The 18,585-nt window shown below is 38.4% G+C and overlaps 1 pseudogene; it reads left to right on the top strand.

Annotated features, from left to right (window-relative positions):
• The first annotated feature begins 16,862 nt into the window (after positions 1–16,862).
• LOC150027547 (calcium-binding protein KRP1 pseudogene) lies at positions 16,863–17,558 on the top strand (annotated as a pseudogene).
• Positions 17,559–18,585: the final 1,027 nt, after the last annotated feature.

The raw sequence follows: 18,585 nt of genomic DNA, 5'->3' as shown, positions 1-18,585 counted from the left end.
GTCTTCGCTCAAAGGCAAAAGAGGATTTCTCTGGTGAACTGTCTCATTCGACCTTGGCGTTCTCACTCGAGGGGGAGGTGTTCTCTGCGAACATACCTGTCCCGCTCCTGAGACCTCTAACGCAAGGGAAACTAACCTCGAAACTAACCTCGTCTTCGCCCAAAGGAAAAGGAGGATTTCACTAGTGAACAATTTCGTTCGACCTTGGCGTTCTCATTCTAGGGGGGAAGGTGTTCTCTACGAACAACCTTTCGCACTCTCAATACCTCTAACGTTAGGCGAACTAGTTCGAAACTGCATTGTACAACAATCGAGAAGATACTTCAATCGAATTTTATTGGGTGACCTCATTAAAAAACCCTTATAAGGGAAAAAGAGCATCCCCTATAAACTGTTATGTACAACACTACAAACTCAACTGAAATAAAACTTGAGGTTGGCTGCATTCCATGTACGAGGAATCGCGCCTCCCTCCAGCTTCTCAAATCTGTATGCCCCATTCCCAAGGGCTTCTGTCACTCTGAAAGGACAAATCCACTTGGGGGACAGCTTGTTTTCTAGCTGATATGGGTTGGCCTTCCACATCACCAGGTCGACGACCTGGAACTGGCGAGGCTTCAACTTCGAGTTGTGCTTATACTCCACCCTTCTCTTCAAGGCCTCAGCTTTAATTCTCGCCTCCTCCCTGACTTCATCCAGTAGGTCCAGGTTCACCTTTCTCTCCTCGTTGGACTCCTTCACCACAAAGTTCTGAAAACGCGACGAACTCTCTTGGATTTCTACAAGGATCATCGCGTCCGACCCATACACCAAGTTAAAGGGTGTCTCTTTGGTGGTGGACTGGGGAGTGGTGTGGTAAGCCAACACGATTCTGGGGACCTCCTCCACCCAAGTCCCTTTGGCCTTTTCAATCCTTCTCTTCAAACCTCTGAGCAGGACTCAATTGTTAGACTCAACTTGTCCATTCGTCTGGGGTGTTCGACTGAGGCGAACACCTACTTTATCCCGAGCTCTGTGCACAACTTACCCAATTGCTGGCTTGCAAACTGGGTGCCATTATCAGACACCAAACGCTTGGGAACTCCGAAGCAACACACTATGTTCTTCCACACGAAGTGCTGGACTTTGTGGGTCATGATTTGCGCCACTGGTTCAACCTCTATCCACTTCATGAAGTACTCTATGGCGATCACGAGGTACTTCATCTTCCGTATCGCCAAGGGAAAGGGTCCCAAAATGTCGATTCGCCAAGTGTGGAATGGTCAGGGGTTGTAGATCGATCTAAGCTCTTCTGGCGGTGCCTTGTGCCAGTCAGCGTGTTCCTGACATTACTTGCACTGGTGTGCGTACCTTGTGCAGTCTTCCCTTATGGTTGGCCAATAATATCCTGCACGAATGGTCTTCGACGCCAGGGATCGACCTCCAATATGACTCCCGCATATCCCTTCGTGGAACTCTGCCATTATACTGCGCACTGGTCACCACTCACACATACCAGGATTTGATGTGTGAACCCATGTCTGAATAGTTCTCCATCTATGAGGGTATACTTGGCGGGATTCTTCTTTATCTTTTTGGCATCCGTGGGCTCCAATGGTAGCATCCCATCAGCCAGTTAGCGTTTGTAAGGCGTCATCCAAGTCTCTCCTCATCCGACCTGGTAGACCTGCATTAATTCCTCTTCCCCGGAGTTGGGTATATACTCACCCTGGGCATTCTTAGCGTCTCCTGAGTCAATGACTGATGATTCCTCGCCCTCCCTCTCGAAGTGCTGACCTGATGAACCCCCACCATATTATCTGTCGTGAAGGTTTGCGGTTTCTTCAGGGTCTCTTGTATGACGGTCCTTTGCCTGCCCCCCTTGCCTGAGTTGGCAAGTTTAGCTAGCAAGTCAGCTCTGGCATTCTGGTCTCTAGGGACGTGCACTAGCTCAAACACCGCGAATGACCCCTTCAAAACTCGAACGTACCCTGTGTACGCAGCCATCTGAGGGTCCTTAGCTTGGTATTCTCCCGTCACCTGACCCGTGACTAGCAAAGAGTCACTCTTTGCCAACAAACTTTGCGCGCCCATCTCCTTTGCCAACAACATGCCTGCGATCAGGGCTTCGTACTCTGCCTGATTGTTGCTTTCCTTGAAGGCAAACCGTAAGCCCTACTCGATCAACAGCCCGTTTGGTCCCTCCAAGATGACGCTAGCTCCACTGCATTGTTGGTTAGAGGACCCATCTACAGAAAGCACCCATCGGAAGTTGGATTCCTCATGGTGTGCATCTGCCGAGGAGAGCTCCACCACGAAGTCTGCGTAGACTTGGCCTTTGATAGGGCCTCTAGGCTCATATTGAATATCGAACTCAGATAGTTCCACCGCCCAGCGCACCATTCTACCTGCCACATCCGGCTTCTGTAGGACCTTGTGGATGGGCAAATCTGTCATCACCACCATAGTGAAACTCTGGAAGTAGTGACGAAGCGTTCTCGCTGAGAACACCACCGCTAGGGCCGCCTTCTCCAGTGCCTGGTATCTTACCTTAGGCTCTTGCAATACTTTGCACACGAAGTATATGGGCTTCTAAACCTGGTCATGTTCCTGAACAAGGACTGAACTGATCGCCCGGTCAGTCACCGCAAAATACAGGCGTAGTGGTGTGCTTGGTTGCGGTTTGCACAGGACTGGAGGGCTGGCCAGGTACTCCTTCAGCTTGAGGAACGCCTCTTCACACTCTTGGGTCCATACGAACCTATTGTTCCTCCTTAGGCACTGGAAGTAGGGGTGGCCCTTGTCTCCTCCAACTGATACGAATCTGGACAGGGCGACCATGTGCCCTGTCAACTGCTGTACTTCCTTCACTGAACTTGGGCTTCTCATCACAAAGATTGCAGTGCACTTCTCTCGGTTCGCTTCTATCCCACGCTCGGTGAGCAAGAAACCCAGAAACTTCCTTGCTTCTATCCCGAACACGCACTTCTCAGGGTTCAGCTTTAGTCTGTACTTAGCTATTGTCGTAAATAGCTCTTCCAAGTCAACGACGTGCTATTCTTTCACCTGCGAGGTCATCACCATGTCATCCACGTAGGCTTGCACGTTTCGCCCTATCATGGGCACGAGCACTTTGTCCATCATCCTCTGGTAGGTGGCACCTGCGTTCTTCAGCCCGAAGGGCATGACCGTGTAACGCAAGACAGCTCAGTCATGAAGATTATCTTCACTAGTACAAAAAAGTAAATTAACAAAGATTAAAATCAACCTTTAAAGACGGTTCTACAACCGTCGTTATTTCAGGCGTCGTTAGAAAGTGGGGGGTTTTCACGACGGTTCTGCAACCGTCGTTATAAGTCTGAGTTTTAACGACGGTTGTATTAACCGTCGTTAAAAGTGGCTCTAATTTTTTTAAAAAAAAAATTAGGGACTTTTATGGGAACCGTCGTTATATGTAGGTATAAAAAAAAATTAGTAAATCTAAAACCTGCATAAAATTTTCAAATCCAGAAAATCAACACATTTTAAATGATAATTTAAATATAAAAATTACATACAACAAATGATAACATTATACAAAAAAGTTTTGCTAATATATGAAAAAGTTTGTCATTCTAATGATTTATCTATTGTAAAGTGTTATACATGGTTACAAAATACTATGACCATGTTGTTCTCACATACTCCAATGCTTCCGAATCTAACGGGTGTTGGTCATTGAACAACTGTAACATTTGAAATTTTTTTAGTTAGTGCATGAATAAAGAACCCCAAATTTTAAAGTGTTTATTGTATTAAAGTATTACCTGATCCCAACCTTTATGAATTGCAGCTTGCGAAATAGTCAACATCCATTGCATAACATAGTAACCGCACTCATAATTTCCAGATTGTCTGTTGGACTGCATGTGAAAATAAATGTATTAAATGAATGAGTTAAACACATTAAATTGAGTGAACAAATATACTTTAAATACCTTAAGGTACATCCAAGTGAGTTTTTGAGCGTTTGAACTTCTTCTCCCACATAACATATTATATCCAGAGTAAGCACTAAAATAATAAGATTTCATGTTAGAATACATAACATTATATAATGTATAAGTAATAATAAATGTTAAATGAAATTGTCGTACCTATCTATAATGTTTTTAAAATAGGTAGGGGGTTTTTTATGCAATGATGTTCTCTAATTTCGGAAACATTCAATATCCTTCCATTTAAACAATTGCCACAAGGACACCTTATCCTTATTCCATTCTTACAACTAACAACATTATGTTCTGCGAATTGTATGAATTCTTCCACCCCTTCGTGGTGTATTAATCCAACTTCGATCCATAGAACTGCTAAACTAAGAACCAGTGTGGACTCAGAACCAATGCGTTCAATATGTAATCATAAATAAATAAATCAAAATTGCCGAAGGTCGGACACCTCCGGACTCAGAACCAGTGCGTTCAATATATCAAAACAATATATAACCATTAAAAAATAAATCAAATTGCCGAAGGTCGAATACCTTCAGACTCAGAACCAGTGCGCATTAAATATCTCAAAACAATATATAATCATTGAAAGTTAAATCAAAAGGGTCGAAGGTCGGACACCTTCAGACTCAGAATCAGTCTGTTCGATATATAAAATCAATACTTAACTCAAGACAAACACTTTCAAATTATAGTTAATAATAGATAAAAATATACTTATCTCAAAAGGGGCGGCGGTCGCAATCGGAGGGCACGGTGGGAACAATGACGCAACTCAAAGGCACGGAGATGCGGATCGGAAGAGACTGGTCCCTGGACGGCAGGCACGACTGGTCCCTAGAGGGCAGGTGCGGCGGTCGCGTGGTCTGCGGTGGGCGGGACGAGGATTGCAGGTCTTGTTCCGCGGTGGGCGCGACGAGGATCGCAGGTCGCGTTCCGTGGTGGGCTGTGGGGCAGCAGGGTTTGCGCGGGTCGCGACGGGGTCGCACAGGTCGCAGTGGGTGTTGCTGCTAGGTCGCGCGGTCGGGGATTAGGTTAAGAGGTGTCGCGGACGGCGGCGGTGGGCGGCTAGGTCGCGAGGCGCGGAAGCGGTCGCGAACGGTCGCGAAGGAGGTCAAGAACGGCGGTCACGAGCGGGTCAAAGGTCCGCGGTGGTCGACGACGAAGGCGCTGCGGTGGTCAGCGGCAACGGTTGGCAGGGCGTGGTCAAGCGGGGTGCTGGCAATGGAGCTGTGATTGTGAGATAGAAGGCAAAGTTAAGAGTGAAAATGGGAGTATGAGAAAGAAGTAGGAAATTAAGTGTAAAACGTTGCTGCAGCGTGAAGATGGGCTTTTAACGACGGTTCTCTATGAACCGTCATGGAAATGTGGCTTTTAACGATGGTTCTTGGGTGAACCGTCGTTGTATGTGTTATGTCCCACTTTTAACGACGGTTGTGGCGCGAATCGTCGTTAAAAGTGCAATTTTTTTTAAAAAAAATTACGGGATTGCCACCGCGTCATTTTTTACGATGATTGTTTTCGAACCGTCTTTAAAGGGTGTCGTTATTGAAGAATTTTGTACTAGTGCTTGCATTCGTCCCTAGGGTGCATCTTAATCTGGTTATACCCAGAAAAGGCATCCAGGAAGCTGAGCATCTTGCAACCTGAGGCGTTGTCTACCAACGCGTAAATGCTTGGCAGAGGTAAGAGTCATTTCGGCACGCCTTGTTGAGGTCCGTGAAGTCAACACACATTTTCCACTTCCCATTGGCCTTTTTCACCAAGACCACGTTCGCCAACCACTCCGGGTATTAGATCTCCCTGATGTGGCCAGCATTCAACAGCTTCTGCGTCTCTTTCCTGATGACCTGACGCCTCTCTTCATTAAACTTCCTTCATCTCTGGTGAACAGGTCGAACTTTGGGGTCCATGGTCAGGCGGTGGCACAGGAAGTCTGGGTCTATGCCAGGCATGTCCGAGGCGGACCATGCGAAGGCATCCAGGTGTCGTGTTATGACCTTGGCAATCTGATTTTACGTCGTTTGGTGGAGAACGCTGCCAAGCTTGAAAACTTTTCCTCCAATCTTTCTTTCCCTCACATCACCGGCCGGCTCAGGTCGCCTCTCCCAGGCGATCTCTGCGCAGGTGATCTCTGCTTTGACAGCCCGTTCTTCACTTGGTTCCCGTGTGGTGACAGTGGGTACCCCTCTCTGCGCTCGCCCCTCGCAGGCGATCTCTGTGTGGATGATCTTGGGCGGGGCGACCTTTCCTGCGTGCGGTGCATGGGTAGTGACCATGAACACCCCTCTCTTCGTTTTGAGGCTGTTCTCGTAACACCTCTCAGCCTCCTTCTGATCTGACTTGATGATAATCACCTTTTCCCCCAAGTCAGGCAGCTTCATCTTCATGTGCCTTTTCGACGATACTGCCCCCAGCCTGTTCAACGTAGGTCTACCTAGCATTATGTTATAAGCGGAGGGGCATTGACGACGATGTACCTGATGTTCTCCGTACGGGACGCGATACCATCAGTGAAGGTGGTCCTTAGCTCTAAGTGCCCACGCACCTCCACATGGTCTCCCGTGAAACCGTACAGGCAGCCAATATAAGACCTTAGCATGTCAGGGGACAGTTGCATCTTGTTGAAATTCGTCCAGAACATCACGTCCGCCGAGCTTCATTGATCTACCAGTACATGGTGCACCTTCCTCCCAGCGGTTACCACTGAGATCACCACCGGATCATTGTCTTTGGGGACGCATCTCGGAGGTCGGCCTTGGTGAAGACAAGGTCAATGTCAAGGGCATCATCTGCCCTTTGTGCTTCTACCGACGTCACTGCTCGTGCATATCTCTTTCGTTGAGAAACGGTGCACCCTCCTCCTGAAAAACCTACCGAAATGGTGTGGACTTCACCGTGCACGGGGACTTCATGCCTATGGCCGCCCCTTGTCACCGCCACGTCCGCAACATCTGGTTTTTCCTGCAAGTAATCCCTCAAGAAGTCGTTCTTCGCCAACTCGTCTAGTTGGTGACCCAGCGCCAAACAGTTGCATATGGGGTGGCTGAACGCTTGGTGGGTCTCACATCAAGCGTTCTTATTGGGCCCAAGCTTCTTGTCGGTTTTGGCGGGTATCTTCAGTCTCTCTGTTATGTTGGGGATAGCGATGAGGTCCTTTAATTCTACCACGAAGTTGTGCCTTGGTGGCACATTCTCCCTTGCACGCCCCCTGGTTTGGGGCTTCCTGGGTTGGTAGGGCTGCTACTTCGTCGGGGTCTTCTTCTCTGTCGTTGCCTTATGTACCCTTAGGGGTTGAGGTCGACCTGGTGCACGTGGGCGCGTGGGAACAATGCACGTGCGCTTCTTATTAACTTCTCCCTCTGCCGCAATGTGAGCCACCGCACGACGCCTTATCTCGACAAAAGTTTTGGGGCGGTTCCTGATGAGTGATTCGTTGAGAGGTCCTGGCACGATGCCCTTTCTAAACGCATGCACCGTCATTGTTTCATCCTTAGTGTTCAGCCTCACCACCTGTGCCCCAAAACGGTTGAGGAACTCCTTCTAGGACTCTCCCTAATACTTCCTTACGTCAAAAAGATCGTAAGAGATGGACGGGGGAGCCCGATTCGCGATGTACTGTTCTCTAAACAGCTTAGTGAGTTGTGGGAACGACGTCACGTGGCCATCAAGGAGGCTGATGAGCCAATCCATTGTTGTTCCCACAAATGTGCTCATGAACAGCTTGCATCGCACCGCCTCAGAGCCCCCAACCAACATCATCTGCGTACGGAAAGCTGTGAGATGAGCCTCTAGGTCCTCCATACTGGTGAAGGTGACTTTGGGCCCTACGATCGTGGCTGGTATCACGGCATCCATGATCGCTTGTGAGAACGGCATCGAGAATTCCTTGGGTGGCTCGCAGGTTCTTTATGTACCACCTCATGTTCCTCTGCCTGATTTTGCAGATCCTTGCGCAATTCCTCATTCAATCGGCACAGTTCTTCGTTTGTTGCTCGCAACGCAACCAACTCAAGAACCTGCAAGCATCGTTTTCATAATCTATTGCAGGGTGAGGCTTTCACCCCCGTTTGGTGCAACAGATCCTTGCCTCGTATTCCTCATCTTTCTTGTTCTTTCTAGTGGGACAGTGTTTTAGATTGCACCCCACGGTGGGCGCCAAATGTTCCTGCCGATTGACTCGAGAGCCTTCGTACGTCTCACGATACTTCCACACCCGATTCTATGTGCCTTTGTTCGTGCCTTTCTTTCGATCAAACACCTGAAATCACAAAGGCAAGGGGCGCCCTAGAGGTCGTTTCCACTCCGACGCTCAAGTCAATCTTAGGGTTAGGAAACACCAAAACTGTTAAGCGTAAAAGCTCTGTGTAAACTGTGTGTGTGAAGCGGCGCAAATGAATAGCGTACCTTACTAGGTTTGTTACTACCCTTTATATAGTCCAGGATTTCCACTGTTTCCATTACCCAAAATAGGCTTTCTGAGGATGGGCCCTAGCGCCGCTATTACCCACTCTTAGGGCAATCTAGCGTGTGAGGCTCCCTTACTGGAGTGCAACCTTTGACGGGATGACCACCTGGGTACCACCTCATGCACCTGGTCTCTGGGGTTACCCATCCTGGGAGTGCCCTAGCGGCTCACATGCCATGCGTGCAGTTTCACCCCTAGAACGTGGCCCTTACAGGTCGTATCTTTTTTAGTGGCTCTTTACTTGTGTTACGCCTGAACGCGTCATCCACACCACACGCATGGACTCTCGTGACCTAGACTTCTCCCTAACTGATAATTGGTGTGTGGTCTGGGATCCACCTCTTGTGGTCCAGCTCTGCTGTTCGAGTCACCGATGTCCGACCTCTCATCGACATCGTGATATTGTCGAGGACACATCAGTACATCCTAGTGATAGACATCTGACCACTCTTCGGCACCTTGGCTCACGTGCCTCGCGAGACACTGGCCTACGCTACTCGTGGGACCCACCTTATGCGGGCCCATCATTACTCGCGGTCAAACTACGCTCGAGGACTAGTCGGTACAATATTATTAAATTAATATCACCTACTAATTTATTAAAATTTATAATTAAATTTATAAAACCACCAGGTAATAATTATATTACTTGTAAATTGTTTTAAAGACACAATCCACTTTTTAATTATCCAATTTTCAATTTGAAATATGTGATTTTCATTACAAGAGACTTGTAATATTTTTCACCAGTCAATCAAAATCTCAAATTCATTTACTACACATGTAATTTTTTTTAACCTCCAATTCAAATTTCAATTATAACACTTTAATTTATTTTGAACAGTCAATCCAACTATCTATTTGTAATTAAACTAGAATTTTAAGTATAACACCTGCAATGCTTTCTAATAAGCAATCCAAATTAAAATTTGCAATCAATATGGAACTTCAATTATAACACTTGCAATTGGGTTCAAGTTCCAAATCAAAGTGACTAACAATTGAATTTATCCTAACACCTGCAATGTTTTTTAACATACAATCCAAGTTTATTTGCAATCAATATGGAAGTTCAATTATAACACCTGCAATTGGTTCCAAGTTCTAGATCAAAATGAATAACAATTGAATTTCCAACTCCCCCGTTGTGTTTTGGAATGTTATGTCCCTGGCCAGGAAGTTTCCACCCACCACAGTTGAACCACCAAAACAAGGGTAACTTCAAAATTGACTACACAAAAAGAATCAAAGAAGGGACAAAAATTAAAAGCCAAGTATCTAACTAGACCTTAGGGTTGATGTGTATTCACCTTTATTTATGTATTTTCAAGCCTTAAATTTTGTTGGTGAATGATATTAATCTATCAGAACAGTAAAACTCAACCATAGTATGTTATAGTGTTTTCTCTAAAAAATTATATACCAATTGAAGTCTCTATCTAGATATGTTCATTTTATTTCTATAAATGCATCCTTTTGTTTCTAAAAAGGCATTTATATGAATAATAAATCTGATATTTAACTATGCAAAGTGGTTATAAATAGATTAAAACAAGAGATAGCATAAATAGATTAATATGATTGAGTAGATTCAAAAGCTGATGTGAGAGTAGCATGTATGAAAGTTGGATTTTACTTAGAATTAAACAAATATAGATCTTAGTTTGATAGATGTTTCATAGGCATCACAAAAGATAATAATGACAAGTTAGCTAAACATATTAAGGAAAAACAAAGGGCTGCTTAGATTGTAACTGGTGTCGTGCAAGTAAGAGGTTATATATTATATTAGTAAAAAGTGTTCTTTTTTAATTAGAGTTAATGTTTTACTTTTGTAATAAACATCACAAAAGAATAATCTCTAAATCGATTAGACAACAAAGCATGCATGATTGAAGAGAATATATAGGCAGAATGAAGCACTGACATCAAATTTAGGCTTTAAAGTGAAAAAGGAAAATGTCGAGAAAGACAGGATAACTACATGACACTAACAAATATACATGTTTTGAATGGATTGGACAAACTCTTTTACTAATGGTTTGATTATCTGATATACTTAATTGCATAATCAGAAGATGAATTATGGGATGCAAAATATGCAAAAATAAAAACAACAACTGTGCTAAACAACAATCAGATAAACTTTGGTGGAGGGCTTATGGTATGCATTAAAGTGAAAAAGGAAAATGTCGAGAAAGACATGATAAATACATGACACTAAAAAATATACATGTTTTGAATGGATTGGACAAACTCTTTTACCAATGGTTTGATTATCTAATATACTTAATTGCAGAATCAAAAGATGAACTATGGGATGCAGAAAATGCAAAAATAAAAAAGACAACCATGTTAAACAACAATCGGATAAACTTTGGTGGAGGGCTTATGGTATGCATATGAAAACACTAAAGCGAGAAGCACAAATGATTAACTTATTGATATGGACATCTTAGGAGTCTGACATAGCTTCGACATGTAAAAAAGCAATGGTGCCAATTGTGAAACCTCAATTGTGAAGGATGGAAGAACGGAAGAGGAGAATATGTGACATGCATGTACTAACTATTTGTGTTTGTTGTTAATTAGTGGAAGAACCTTTGATCTAGAACATTAGCCAAGTAAAATACAAGTTTATGAAAGCCAATTCAATCGATTGTTTCGTGTTTTCAATCAGTTGATTTTTTGAAAACCTTGATAGAATTATGTTAATTAAGTTGATTTGATCTATTTTAATTGATTTAAAACTGTTTTCCTCTTGCATTAAATGCTTTTAACAACTGTTTGGAGTATAAATAAGTGGTTATACGCTCCTGGTTGTTAATGATTCAAGATAACACTTTCAAATCAATTTTTCCAAGATTGCTTCAAGCTTTGGATATTTTCTAAGAGTGGAATAGGATTGTGTTGTATCAAGTTTGGTTTGATCTTTGATCATTTCCAGGTGTTTTCTATTCTCTTTTATATTTCTGTAAAGACTAGTGTTGTGCAGATTCAAAAGGTGTTCTGGAATTTGTGGTGTTTTGCCAAAGGTTTGAAGGGTTCAACATCGCTTCTTTGGTTTATGTTGTGTAATCAAGGTGTTTGATTGCTTAGTGAATTCTCATAGGTTTCTGAGAACTGGATGTAGCTCTTGGTAAAGAGTGAACCAATATAAACTCTTGGTGTTGATCTCTTATCTCTACTCTCTTTTAAATCTGTTTTTGCTTTGATTTTAACATTGCTGATAAAAATGACTGATTGTTTCGCAAAATCAACCGGTTAACTTTTTTGAATCACAAAAATAGCTTTGAAATTGGCTGAACTGATTTCTACTTCATTGATTCCTCATTGGCTTTTAATCTACCTTTAATATTTGCGAAAATCTTTCATAAACAATTCACCCCCCTCTTATTTAAGGCCTCCATTTGTAACAATTCTAACTAGACTCGAGATTCTAAATAGACTCGAGAGTCTAAGTAGACTCGTGGAAGGTCAATAAACTCGACTTGTAAATCCGACTTGTAGATTTGTAAACCCAACTCGTAAACTCGTAAGAGTTTACTTCATGTAAAAATTCAATAAAAAAATATTCATATACTAGTTCTATATATATTAAATGTATCTATTAAATGTTTTAAAAGCATAATTACATCTCACTTTTCCACATTTTGAGCAGTAATTCCACAATTTCATTGTACTGACTAAATTCAAAATAATAAAAAATAATTTCATCCCAATTTTATTTCAGAAAATATTTGAGCCAAGGATTTAAATATCATTTTTATGATAATTCCCAATCTTCCCCTATCAACAAACTCTAAAATTAAAATTTTCCAACCCCTCAAACCACAGTTGCACACCCCCAATCTGCCCCTATCAACAAATTCTAAAATTAAAATTTCCTAATCCCTCAAATCCATAGTCGCGCACCGCAAAAACACAACTCAATCCAATTGTAGAGCCTACTTGAACGGGGTTGCGACGATAAGGCATGTGCGACGAGGTGTAGAGAAGCGCGAAGAAGTTGGACGAGGCCTAACATGGTGGGGGTGAGGTGCGGTGGAGGTGAGGCACGAAAATTTGAGACTATGAAAATATGCGACAAGACGAACTTGTTGACTCGACCTCCAACTCATGAGTTTGCACAGAGTTTCGTGAGTCTACTCAAGTCCACTCTGAATCTGCCAAACAACAAATCTACTCACAAATTAACTCGTGAGTTACCACTAGACTTTTAAACTCGAACAAGTTTAAGAGGAGTTTAAGAGCTCACCCACGAGTTTAATTGGATGCTATGTAATATATGTGTGCTTGTGTGTAGATGTGTTTTTTTTATGATAACTTCACTCATTCTTAGCATTACACATGATGTTTAATCCAATTTTGGAATTAAAATTTTCAACAACAAAAATAACGATAAGAACTGTCATTCAGTGTAAATCATTATTTATTTTTATATCTAATTTTGACAAACACATAATCATTTATTTATTTATTCTCATAACAATAAGAACTGTCATTCAGTGTAAATCATTATTTATTTTTATATCTAATTTTGACAAACACATAATCATTTATTTATTTATTCTCAGGTTTCATTTTATTTTACTTTAGTCAAATAATCTTGTTTTCTACCCATTTTGCATTTTTTTTCTTTTTCTCTCTCAATTTTTTTCATCCAATTAAAAAAAAAGCTAAATCTTTTCCACTGTTCAAATCACTTAATTAACTTATCCCAAGAAAACCCGACATGTGTACCACTTGCACTACACATTACAACAATTTATATTTTCTCATTTCACACTCCTCCCACTGTTTTTTTTTAACTATTATCTTAGATAAAAGTTATATTATGAGTTTTATTTTATTTCATGTGATTTTACTGTGTCATACTATTTTAAGATTCTCTTATAGCATTTGTTCAAATATAAAGAGATCCTGTGATAATCTACAATAAAGAAGTCATTATTTCATCATCTTTGACAATGATCACTTAACCTCTTTCTTGGAACCAGTTGTATCATAGCATCCATTCACCAACCTTCTCAAATTTGTCACTACCACATGCTACCTAAAGCATAACAGCTTTATTGTTATATATATATATATATATATATATATATATATATATATATATATATATATATACAATAAGAACTGTCATTCAGTGTAAATCATTATTTATTTTTATATCTAATTTTGACAAACACATAATCATTTATTTATTTATTCTCAGGTTTCATTTTATTTTACTTTAGTCAAATAATCTTGTTTTCTACCCATTTTGCATTTTTTTTCTTTTTCTCTCTCAATTTTTTTCATCCAATTAAATAAAAAGCTAAATCTTTTCCACTGTTCAAATCACTTAATTAACTTATCCCAAGAAAACCCGACATGTGTACCACTTGCACTACACATTACAACAATTTATATTTTCTCATTTCACACTCCTCCCACTGTTTTTTTTTAACTATTATCTTAGATAAAAGTTATATTATGAGTTTTATTTTATTTCATGTGATTTTACTGTGTCATACTATTTTAAGATTCTCTTATAGCATTTGTTCAAATATAAAGAGATCCTGTGATAATCTACAATAAAGAAGTCATTATTTCATCATCTTTGACAATGATCACTTAACCTCTTTCTTGGAACCAGTTGTATCATAGCATCCATTCACCAACCTTCTCAAATTTGTCACTACCACATGCTACCTAAAGCATAACAGCTTTATTGTTATATATATATATATATATATATATATATATATATATATAATTAAAATAAAACATTGTCGTTTTTAAATTCTTGCATAAATAGCTAAAAGAAGCATTTATATTATAGTTACAAAATAAATAAATAAAATATTTCCTTAGCACGGCGTGACATACAGCCGTCTTCCATTGTCCTCCTGATCGTAAGCAGCTTTAAACAAATATCCATTGGCAATGAAGAGAAAAATTCAGAAGATTTATGTGAGATTTATGTAAGTAGCAAAAACCCTAACGTACGTGTCTGTGTCTGTGTCTCATTTTGTTTTTCTTTGTAACATTACTGTACATAAAAGTAGAAACTGTTGCTCTAAAGATTTAGCGTTCTGATTAATGAAATAAAAAAAGTATGAATGTTGAAGAAGCACATGCTGGGTCCCATGAAATAAAACACAAACGTGGAACCTTCTCATGAAGTGGCTACAGGTGTATGTATGTTCTTCTCATGTATACGTTATGAATGAGTACAATTTTGCGTACACATTTTATGCTTCCAAAAAAGCTTTGCGCACCTTCCACGAAAGAGAACGTCTCAATTACTCTGTGTAAAAGAAAGCAATTGGTGCAATGAAAGCTGAGATAATTATAAGCTCCACAACAGAAACATTCACATCATATTAATGGCTCATCCACGTGTCAGCGTTTCTCTGATGCCTTTAGTTTAACAACCCTACTTATGTGAACGGATTTTTCGTTAACCGTAATGGGTAAATTTAACCAATATTAACACCATTTTTTTTCTTCTGAAAAATCACTTAATAAAGAAGTCACGAATAATACGACTTTAGTTATGAAAAAGAAAATTTCGTTTTCATTATACCATATTTGTGTAAAAAATCCTATTTGAAGATGTTCAGGTAAAATTATTGGAGAAAAAGTAGGCTTGAATTTGTGAGGGTTATGTAAAAGTTTGCTTTACGGTACAAACATTATTCTAACTAGTTAATTTATTACATTTTGTATTGTTACTTACTCGTTTATGCTATTAAAGTACTTATTAATTAATTTTTTGGAAGGAAATTACGCAATAATTATTAATTCTGTTACTATTTTAATCTTAACCGAAAAAAAATAAAAAATATGTTTAAAATAGAAGAATCAGCCATGTTTTTATTTTTTTTATTAGAACATTATAAATAAAAGTTTGTTTAATTTAAATATATAAGCTATGTACATTTTTTTATAGGTGTTAAATTTTTGTTTATAGTATACTATAAAAGTCTGTCAAACCTATCATTTATAAATAATAATGTTACTAAAAGCTTGATAATCTAGTATCAAATAATAGTGTAAGACACTAATGTACAATTTAAATATATTTTTCAATAACTTTTCATCACCATTAGCAAAAACTAAAGAAAATAAAATTATTTGAATTTATCTCATAAATTAAAAACAATCCATAACTTCAATTTGATGAAAGTTAAAAATATACACATATAAATATAAATAGATAGTAAGCTAATTAAGATAATCTAAATCCTAAACTCTAAACCTAAAAAAATCGTTTTCATTATATCATATTTGTGTAAAAAAACCTACTTGAAGATGTTCAGGTAAAACTATTGGAGAAAAAGTAGGCTTGAAGATGTGATAGGGTTATGTAAATCATTTGCTTTACGGTACAAACATTATTCTAACTAGTTAATTTATTATCTGTGTACCATTATGGATTGTTACTTGCTCGTTTATGCTATTAAAGTACTTATTAATTATTTTTTTTGGAAGGAAAGTATGCAATAATTATTAATTCGGTTACTGTTTTTATCTTAACCGAAAAAAAATTTAAAAAAATGTTTAAAATAGAAGAATCAGCTATGTTTTTATTTTTTATTAGAACATTATAAATAAAAGTTTGTTTAATTTAAATATACAAGCTATGTACATTTCTTTTATAGCTGTTAAATTTTTTTTTTATAGTATATTATAAAAGTCAGTCAAACTTATAATTTATAAATAATAATATTACTAAAAGCTTGATAATCTAGTATCAAATAATAGTGTAAGACACTAATGTACAAGTTAAATATAATTTTCAATAACTTTTCATCACCATTAGCTAAAACTAAAGAAAATAAAATTAATTGAATTTATCTCATAAATTAGAAACAATCCATAACTTCAATTTGATGAAAGTTAAAAATATACACATATAAATATAGATAGTAAGCTAATTAAGAGAATCTAAATTTATTTTACTATTTGTTTCCTTTTTATAATACTCATAAAAAAATTTGTAAATACCATTAGATTGGTTTATTGTGTGTAACTAATTGCTTGTCTAAGTCGAGATATACAAAATATATAGAATAAATTATCATCACAGTCTATGAAATTGTGAAAGTATTGTCAGACTTTGAAATTAAAGAAAAAGTGTTAATAAATTTCTGAAATTCAAAATCTTTTTCAAGCTTGTTTCGGTGTTTGTCGTTAACTTCATTATGAAATGTAGTAATATTAAATTAAAAAGCAATAAGGGTAATAAATGAGGCATACCTAATAATTATATTTTGATAAAACCATTGAGAAATTTTCTGACTCTGCGAATTTGTATGACAAAATGCCATAATTTGAAGAAGCATGTATACCAAAAAGACACATAAAAGGGTAATATTCAGAATCCTAAATCTCTGTTGGCTGTTTCTGATTATTTTAGTATATAAACAAACATACGACCCTTCTATGACAAGCTACCATTATCCTCTGCACACAGTGACTAACAGCAGCAACCTGTTCTTGAGATTTTGGCCGACAGATTCCTGAGGAGATGGAACTTGACTACCTTCTGGACTTCGAGGACTATTTCCCCTCCATGATTGCACGCATGGGGGCAGAAGGGTTCATTGGAGAACTCTGCAACGGTTTTCGCTTGCTCATGGACGTGAACAAGGGTCTCATCACCTTCGAGAGCTTGAAGATCAACTGTTACTTGCTCGGTTTGGACGTGAGAGATGACGAGCTCGTGGGCATGCTAATGGAGGGTGATTTGGACGGAGATGGTGCTCTTAGTCAAATGGAGTTTTGCATTCTCATGTTTAGGCTCAGTCCTTGTTTGATGGATTCACCTAAAATGTGCAGCACTCAGGTTGGTGCAGACCCCATGCTGATCTAGACTGTAAAAATACTGTTACTGTTACTATTACTCTTAGTTAACACTCTTAGTTTTTACCTACTTCTCCTTCCGTTTTTCTCTTCCTCAGTTGCATAACATTTTCGTTAGCCTAAGAGAATTCAGAGAAGAATTGATGGTGTTGTTGCTGTGACTTTTGATAATCTTATGTGATTCAATGTTCTCCCAAAATAAAATGTCCCATTCATGTATAATTTCTCTCTCTATAAAGTAACAATGATGAATGATTGCCTCAGATCCACTGTTGTTACTATTATCTATCATTTATTTATTCTTTTCTGATGTGCCATGCACTGTTTTCTGAAAGCTAATGTACTAGAATGCTGTTGGAGAAACGTCATTTCATGTTTTCGTTCACTTTTCCGAGGCCAGGAAGGTTGCACATGCTCATATTTTCGAATTGAGTTTAGGTTTGATTCAAGATTCGGGAATATTTGGTTTTGTTAAAAAAAGTATACAAGTAAAGTAATTTTGCTATGATTGTAATAAACATGTTTGATAATATAAAATAAGACAGGGTTAATGTTTAGATGTATTAACCAATATTGTAAGAAAAATTTAAAATATTAAACTAAAAATAGTATACGATTGACTAAGTTATCTCTTCAAATAGACTAATGATTGTGATGAAAATCTCCTTTTTCACTCATTCATATACATATATTAATCCAGTGTTTAGAATGTTGGCAGATTGAAATGATATTTTATATAAAATTGGGATATTAAATATTTCTATTTATTTTTTTATTAAAAAATTTGTATATGTATATGTGTATTTATGTACATACTTGGTGTTACTTATCTTCTAAAAAACCTGAAAACTAAATTTTTAAAAAACACTTAAGGGCGTATTTATTTTAGATAAAAAAAAATGGACTTAATATTTTTTTCAATATCTATACTTAATTTAATATATTTTCTTAGCCATCTCCATAGCTATTAACAATTGTTATAATAGAAATGTATAACGATTAATAAAATATTAAATAAGGATTTTTAGTCTTAATAAATACTTCTATATTTTTCAAATGCATTTTAGTTTGTGTATTAAACTTTTTTTAGACGAAAAACGAATGAATAAATAAGAGGTATATTGACATCTCAACCCTTATACAAAAGATTTGTATGAGGATCTAATTTCTAGACTCTTAAGAAAAACTGAAAAACTGAAAAACTTACAAGTAGACACAACAATTTCCTAGGAATATTAACTGACCTCATACAAATCAAAGGCTCAAGATACCAATCTGAGTATGAAAAAC

This window comes from Phaseolus vulgaris, chromosome 5 (genome assembly GCF_051622355.1).
Source record: "Phaseolus vulgaris cultivar YP4 chromosome 5, ASM5162235v1, whole genome shotgun sequence".
NCBI lineage: Eukaryota > Viridiplantae > Streptophyta > Magnoliopsida > Fabales > Fabaceae > Phaseolus > Phaseolus vulgaris.
The sequence above is the reverse complement of the archived record's forward strand: the minus strand, read 5'-3'. Positions and strand labels throughout refer to the sequence as shown.